This window comes from Alexandromys fortis, unplaced genomic scaffold (genome assembly GCF_014885135.2).
Source record: "Alexandromys fortis isolate MF-2015 unplaced genomic scaffold, M_Fortis_MF-2015_v1.1 scaffold_44, whole genome shotgun sequence".
Classification (NCBI taxonomy): domain Eukaryota; kingdom Metazoa; phylum Chordata; class Mammalia; order Rodentia; family Cricetidae; genus Alexandromys; species Alexandromys fortis.
In genome coordinates, this window is record NW_026067921.1 from 2,255,887 (window position 1) to 2,261,886 (window position 6,000).

The 6,000-nt window shown below is 47.9% G+C and overlaps 1 protein-coding gene across 3 annotated transcripts in view; it reads right to left on the reverse strand.

Moving 5' to 3' along the window:
• The window catches only part of Ackr2 (atypical chemokine receptor 2), a 35,168-nt gene extending 30,803 nt beyond the window's left edge, over positions 1-4,365 (reverse strand). The window contains exons 1-2 of one of the 3 annotated variants that reach the window (XM_050141781.1): positions 4,167-4,365; positions 1,775-1,836 (exon numbers count right to left, since the gene is read on the reverse strand). The gene's annotated coding sequence lies outside the window, so the exon portion shown is untranslated. Of the gene's footprint in view, positions 1-1,774; positions 1,970-2,665; positions 3,217-4,166 lie in introns of those variants that run through there. The other 2 variants (XM_050141780.1, XM_050141779.1) reach the window with 2 other exon arrangements.
• Between the last annotated feature and the right edge of the window lie 1,635 nt (positions 4,366-6,000).

Sequence of the window (6,000 nt, forward strand, 5' to 3'; positions counted from 1 at the left end):
AAGTGTTTCCACTAAAATCAGGAACAAGACAAGGTCAGCCACTCTCCCCACACCTAGTCAATGTAGTTCTTGATGGAGTTGAAGAATAAATAATTATAGTTTTCCTTAGTTATGATAAAATATATAAATATTATAACTGTAATTCTTGCTTGATACCTGTTTTGTTATATGTAATTCTTCTGTGTTAAAGTTAAAACCTTCCTTTTTATTTAAACAGAAAAGGAGAGGTGATGTGGGATTCCCCTCTGTGCTGTGAATACCATTGGTTAATAAAGAAACTGTCTTGGCCTGTGATAGGGCAAAAAAGTAGAGCTAGGCAGGGAAAACTAAACTGAATGCTGGGAGAAGAAAGGCGAAGTTTAACAACTCTATGTAACCACCAGAGAGAAAAGATGTGAGTGGTCAGCAGGAACCTTGCCGGTAGGCCATGAATCTCCTGGTAAAATATAAACTAATAGAAATGGGCTAATTTAAGATATGAGTTAGCCAGAAATATGCTTAAGCTATTGCCCAAACAGCATTGCAAATAATACAGTTTCTGTGTGAATATTTTGGGTCTGAGAAGCCAGGAATGAATAAGCAGTTTCTCCTACAACAATAACCCAGACCAGAAAGACAAATGTCACATGTACTCACTCATAAGCGGTTTTTAAACATAAAGCAAAGAAAACCAGCCCACAAACCACAATCCCAGAGAACCTAGACAACAATGAGGACACTAAGAGAGACATACATGGATCTAATCTACATGGGAAGCAGAAAAAGACAAGATCTCCTGAGTAAATTGGGAGCATGGGAACCCTGGCGGAGGGCTGAAGGGGAGGGGAGAGAAAAGGACGGAAGCAGAGAAAGATATATAGCTCAATAAAAACAATAAAAAATATTTAAAAAGAAAAGAAAAATTAGTTTTCTACAATGAGTCTCACTGTGAATACACAAACCACTCTTGAAGGCAGGCCCTGACCCAACAAAATGGAAAACATGAAATGAGCTTAATAACATTTTGGGAATTCTTTGTCTTTTTTATTTTTAACCTCGCAAATCCTGTGTGTGTGTGTATGTGTGTGTGTGTGTGTGTGTGTGTGCAATGGTTTCTGATTTTGTGTTTTTATTGGACTTCTGTGTATACAAATGTGTGTGCGTCTATGTGTTTCTTGTGCTTTTCCTCTGGCTCTTTTTCTGTGTTTGTTTTGTACTGTTTTCTTCCTTTTCCTTCCTCTTCTTATCATTATTTTGATGCCTGTTTGTATTATGATGAGAGAGAGGGAGGGAGGGAGGGAGGGAGGGAGGGAGGGAGGGAGAGAGAGAGAGAGAGAGAGAGAGAGAGAGAGAGAAAGGGTGTGGATTTGGGTAGGTTAAGACATGAGCAGGATCTGAGAAGAGTTGGGGGAGGGAAACCACAATCAGAATATAGTATATAAATATATTATATTAAAATTTATTTTCAGTTTTTAAGCTGTAAGACTGAATTGTTTAGATATTTCCATTCTTAGTTAGAAGCTGTCATTCTATTTGACCAAATACGTCCCCCATGACAAATACATTAAACATCAAATATGCAAAGCCTCATCTCTATACATCCAAAGACGCAACACTAATGGGTTTATTTTCTTAGGCATTAGAGGATGATTCTCTTTCCTTCATGGCTAAAACATTTCCAAACATTACAGTCCATACTTTCAGAGTCATTTCAGAAAAAAACACAGATTTTGAACCAGTTTGGGTACATTAACCAGAGATTAAGCAGCATAAAAAACAAAACACTCAAAGTCACCTGGCTTAGGAGATGCTGCCGTTCCCTTGCTCACCTAGTAGAAGCATCCATCGAATGCCTGTCTGGCCCAGGGAGAACAGATTTTTGAAAAGTCTGCAAAGGGGAGTGTAAGAAGTCCAGACAGCCCAAGAAACACATTGAAGGTTTGATTTCTGATGCTCTCCGTAAGCAACAAGGCCTTCTCCTAGAAGAAATCTGACCCAGACAGAAGTTAGTCACAGTATCGCTACTAGGTAGGCCAGCTGTCCCGTCCTGCAGTACAGCTCTTCTCCCCTTGGGAGCGCTGCTGCTCCACATCTTGTATACTACGGTTTGAAGGGAAGGCAGGGAGGATGTTAAAATGAGATTTTTGTCACTCTTAAGGGCTGCACTGCAGAAGGCAGGCAGGCAGGTCTTGCTCATTAGTCAGGGACCAGAGCTCTGCACTTTGATTCTTTACCATGAAGGGCCACACGTCTTTAATATAAACACACAGCATGACTACAATGGCCACATAGTCAGTCAGCGGAGCCCCTGAGACATTTGTCAGGAAAGACAAGACCTCATTATATTCATAGAGGAGAGAAATGTGGACCCTGCAGTAAATTACTAAATGCCACAAAGGGTATTTGGAAACAGATGCTGGCACCCCAAATTTAAAAGCGAGTTCTTGCTAACTGTTCAGCAGAAGGCTAGTCCCCTTTAAAAGAGCCACCGTGTCTGTGAGTTCAAAGCCCTAATTTTGCTTCGCTTTAACTTTAACGGTTGTGAGCAAACTCCAGCCAGGCCTTGGGCATACTAAGCAAGTTCTCTGCCATGGGACCACATCCCTGGCCCAGAACTGAGACCTGAGACAGGAATGCGGAGGCTGGCTTTCCCCCCAAGAACACAGCCATCAAGGACAAACCCTACCTTCAACTTCTCCCGCCTCCACTGGTCCCCAGGGCTCTCTGCCATGGAGGGGCACACCTTCGGTTTCCCCATGGTCTGTTCTGTGTCCCTTCTGTCTCCCAAGGTGAAGAAATGAAAAGGGTAAAGCCGTGGGCCAGGTGCGGAAGCTGGAGGTCAGAGGCCTCTCCTGGTCACAGCCCTGAGATTCCCTGGGCTTCAGACCCCCTGATGTAAAAGTTACTCCAACCCTAGAGACTGAGAGGAGGGAAAGGCAGAGGAACGAGGCCCAGCAGCACAACCTCTTGCTTGGCCTCCAAGCTGGGCATAGGTGACCATGTCCACTCACACTGGCCCAGCCCATAACACCCATAATGGCTGACCTCTCCCCTGGGTTCCTCAGGAAGAGGATTTCTGAGAACGCGTAGGTAATTACCTTAGTCATGAGGTCAATGGGAGCCATTGCCTGAAGTACAGAAAGTTAAAGGGCCGTCTATCTGTACCCAGTGAGCGGACACACCCATGAGCAATTTCCCTGTGCTTTGATTCCTCCAAAGTCCAGCTCTGGCACTGCCTGGACACTACACATGGATGAATGTTTACCCTACTTTCCCCGGCTTCTGTGCCCACCCCACTGGCTCTCTGTCTCCCCTTCTCTCTGCCCCAAGTTCACCCATTCTTCTAACCCTCTCAAGCCCCTCCCCTTCCTGGAGACCTGCCCTGAGCCACCTCTGATGCTCTGGCTGCCCCTCTCAGGAGGCACGATACTCTCCAGGAGCACTCTGTCCTCAGCTGGCCGTCAGTAACCACGACGATCGTACTGAAGACCCTGTGTCCCAGCATTACAGACTCTGCGCCACCATTCAGGTTACCCTCCTCTTTACTGCACGAGTGCCACTAACCATGTGTGACTTGTGCTTCATAACAGAATTCATCTTCAAGGTTACCAAGAGCAGCTGATATTTCCCACACACTGTACCCCTGATAAGAGACTTCCAGGAACCGCTCAGGTGGCCCAGGCATCATCGGTCTTTGTCCTGACTTAGAGATCAAATGTCAAATTAGCTTGTGGAATTTGTCCACCTCTCTGTATCTCTGCCTCCAGCACCTGCGTAACCAGTTTTCTAGATCGATGAGAACGGGAGGTCTCAGAAACAATTCCTTTGCTGGGAGTGGTAGCAAACACCTGCAACCCCAGCATTTGGGTGGCTGAGGGACGAGGATCGTGAGTTTGAGGCTAGCATGGGCTACAGAGCAATACCTTGCCTCAAAAAGAAAGGGAGAACAAGGAAGGGGATGAGGAGGAAGCAGTGACAGGAGAGGAAGCGCCTTAGAACCACTTGGCCTGACATTCTTTATCCAAAATTCAAATGTGATGGCAACATCCCCTGACCCACCTCACTGGGACTAGAGTTTATTGCGGGGGTGCTTTCCTGTCCCTGCTTACTTGATCTATACTCTTTCCAGCAAGAATTTCCTTTTATGGGGAAGATACAGATACACGGAAAGCTAGTGGGGAATTCACCTTTTCCTCACTGCCCACGGTTGGCCAATGGCTGCCATCGGGTCCTGAAGGGGAGTCCTGGGGCCTCTTTCTGTGGAGAAGAGTTCCCAAGCCGAGGCCGGTGCCCAGCAGTGACTGATGCACCGGTGGGAACCAGGAGTTCTGGAGCTGCTTCCAACCTCACAGTTCCGAGTTCCCTTCCCAGGCCTGAGGAGGAAGGACAAAAGAGACAAACCCCAACTCCCATTGGTCAGATCCTGCCCTGAGGGTTTTGGGGGACAGAATTTGTCAGCCCGGGCCTCTCTGACTCTTCCCCTGGGAAACTGAGGTCACATGGGATACAAACAGAAGGCTCACAGTCACCTGAGGTAACACAGAACACTAGAAAAAGGGGTGCCTCTGAATCGAAGAGCCCGGTTTTGACGGCGGCGGAACCCAAGGAACCCAGGGAACACTGTTGGTGGTCGGCATCTTAGCGCTGGTGGACTGTCTCTAAGCAACAGCCCCGTTTCCGGAGGAACCAGGAGTTGCAGAGCACACTTGCCCCGTCCCCCTGCCTTGGGATCTCCCTCTGAAAAAAAACAAACCTTGCAAGGCGGCAGGCTAAGATTACTAAGCTCATTTAAATTTTCTCTTGTTTCGATGCCCCCAAACCCTTAAACCCCTCTTCTGGTCACCACGAAGCAGGGTAGAGGACCTGGAGTGTGACTGCTCTGATCAGGCAGAAAACTCTTTCCCGTCTTCCCTGGGCAGCGGGTTCCTCTCCCTACCAAAGGCATCAGGGAGAGTCACTCGGGGCCACCAATTTGGGTGAAGTATCTGTTTGCACAATCCACTCTTCTCCCGGAGCTCTAAAAGTGATTGCTCATTCATCTCTGGCAAAGGACACCATTACTGCGATTTGGATCTAATTTAAATGTCAGCTCCATTTGTGAGCTCTCAATTCATTACGCTGTCAGGGCAAACAGATGGTGCCTCTAATGGGGAGTGAGGGTAGATGGCTGGAGAGCGTGGAGATTGGTCAATAAAAGCCTGTTTGTACTGCCATCGAGTGTGGTGGCTCTCCCAGGAGAGGCGCCTCGTCCAGAGAATTAGCAGCCCATAAACAGGCCTGAAATCCTTGTGGAGAGAGAGGGGAAAGTTGGCATTCTGGGCAGACTGTGGTCATGAAGGGGGGCTATAGAAAGATGGGTGATCAGGAGGGTCCAAAAGCCCACTGCAGGCTGGGTGTGGGGCACACACCTGTAATCCCTGCGCTTCAGAGGTTGAGGCAAAGGCCTGTTAGCTCAAGGTCAGCCTGGAGTTGAGTGAGACTGTCTGAAAAGGAAAAAAGTTCTGTTGTAACTCCAGTAGCTGACAGTGCAGCCAGCGCCTCTGCATGCACTGTTCGCCTCTGAAGGTGCAGCCAGCGTCTCTGCATGCGGCTGCTCACCTCTGACAGTGCAGCCTGCGTCTCTGCATGCGGTTGCTCACCTCTGACAGTGCAGCCAGTGTCACTGCATGCGCCTGCTCACCATGGTAGTGCAGCCAGCGTCTCTGCGTGTAGCTGCTCACCTCTGCAAAGATAGCCTGGAGTCACCCACCCAGGGTTCCAAAGTTTGCTGGAAGCTTCTGTGCACAGGACACCAGCAGGCCCTGTAGTGGCAGAAGCATAGGTACAGCAGTTCTTAATCCTGGATGCTTGCAAGGCAGCGCTCACTCATAGCTACAGTCCAACGTCGAGTGTCAGTCCTGGTGCGGGTCCCAGCCAGGGACCCTGGGGGCAAAACTGCTCCACTCCTTCCTTTGGAAAGTGTAGTGTATTTAATTTGTATTTTAATAAATAAAGCTTACCTGAAGTTCAGAGAGTAAAACA